Below are 2067 nucleotides of genomic sequence, written 5' to 3'. Positions count from 1 at the left end.
TGACTGGTTCCACAATTTCTCAGACACCCCCAGACTGGGGGTGGGGGGTGCCCCCACACATGGTATTTCTCACCATCTTAATACAAACTGGAATATCAGGTATGTATTGGAAGAGACATGGATAGGGGTCAGCAGGGTGCATCTCCAGTGTTAGGGAACTGACCATTCCTAGGGCTAAATTTCAGGTTTCCCGTGTGTAAAATGGGGCCAATGGGGAGATAGAAGGAGGGAGCCCCAAGCACCCATGAGCATTGATTTTGGTGCTAGCGCTGTTGGGTACTAGCTGTTGGAGGGTGGGAGATGGGTAAGGATCATTTGTGCAGAGCCAGCCAAGCCAGGTGAGAGAAGATCCATTTATTATCCTCCTTGTGCAGGACCTCAGAGGAAGAAACAAGCGTCTACTTGTTGTCACTACCTGTCACGTGTGGGGTGAATTTACAGAAGTCCCCTCCCACTGCAGGTTCATCTCAGTCTCATTGCTTCCTTCCACTTTCACAGTAGGGGCAAGGAGTCCTTCGAACGGTAGCCTTCATAGGACAGTGTAGCTGTAAATGGATGGTCCTCATAGTAAAATGAAGATCTCAGCGGCATTAAGGAAAAAATGATCTTTAGAGCAACTGGGCCAGACCCAGAATTAGGAGATTAGAGGATTCGGTTCCAGTTCTTTCTCTCTAGTATGACACACCCTGAAAAACCACTCAGAAAATTAAAGCATAAATTGGTTTATACTTAAAAAAAAAATCCTTTTGAGAAATACAGTGGGCCAATGACATTCCACCCAAGTACCAAGATAAAACTTGGCACATTCATTCATTCCACAAATACTTACTGACACCTGCTACCTACCAGACACTGTCTTAGGTGCTATATTCCTAGCAGCTACCTTGGCGAAACTTGCTTATTAGAGACAGGAATCAGACAATAAATAAATAGATAAATAAAATTGGTGATTTGTCAGTTACTTAATGGTAAGTGCCAGGGAGAAGGAAGGGGGATGATGAGGGTAGGGGGCATGGGGGAGAGGGTGATAAGCAATTTTACATCAGGAACGTCCTCACAGTCCTCACAGGGAGGGTGATGTTTTAGTCAAGACTTGAAGGAAATGAGGTCCATTAATCTGTCATCCAGAACACTCATTTAAGCAAAATCCCCGAATCTCCTAAGTGCAATGATAATTGATATTCATAATTTTATTTTCACTGCTCCAAAGCAGTGGTTCCCAAACTTTAACGTGCATTTAAAAAAAAAATCACCCAGTGATTTTCAGTAGACACAGGGTGGACGGGGGCTCTGCAAATGGCATTTTTAGACAAACGTCCAGTGATGCTGATAGCTGAGGTTTTCCTTGGACCACTCTTGAAGAAACACCGCTTTAAAATATACTAAAGAGTCTTCTAGAATGACAACAACAAAATTAAAGATTAAATTACAGCCTGTGTGGTTTTAGTGTTGAGAGAATTTCACTGTGTTCTCATTCTTTGAAAATGCAAAACCCTGGATTACCCAGAACATCCCATTTCTTGTCCATGCAGGAGGAGAAGGGAAATTTTATCACAAGCTGATTAGGAACCAAACATTTATAATCAGTCTGTCTGACATCCTTCCCCCCCCCCCCCCGCCCCCACCCACAATTGTGCCCTAATTTCTCTCTCTACTTATTACTTTCCCCAAATTTCTGGACAGCAAGCAATCCACCGGGGTTAATGAGAGCACTTGATCAAGAGTCCTGGGGTCCACAGCTTGGTCCTGGAACCACCACTATTTCTGATTGTGTGGGTCCAGGGATTTGCCACTCAGCCTGCTGGACTGGGAAAGATTGAGGGCAGGAGGAGGAGGGGATGATAGAGGATGAGATGGTTGAATGGCATCACCAACTCAATGGACATGGGTTTGGGTGGACTCCAGGAGTTGGTGATGGACAGGGAGGCCTGGCGTGCTGTGATTCATGGGGTCTCAAAGAGTCGGACACAACTGAGCGACTGAACTGAACTGAACTGCTGGACTTGCATTTACTCCCAGAATTGCTACAAGACTTAAGTGAGAGCATGTATACAAAAACACCTTAAA

This window comes from Bos indicus x Bos taurus, chromosome 17 (genome assembly GCF_003369695.1).
Source record: "Bos indicus x Bos taurus breed Angus x Brahman F1 hybrid chromosome 17, Bos_hybrid_MaternalHap_v2.0, whole genome shotgun sequence".
Classification (NCBI taxonomy): domain Eukaryota; kingdom Metazoa; phylum Chordata; class Mammalia; order Artiodactyla; family Bovidae; genus Bos; species Bos indicus x Bos taurus.
This window is presented reverse-complemented; position numbering follows the sequence as displayed.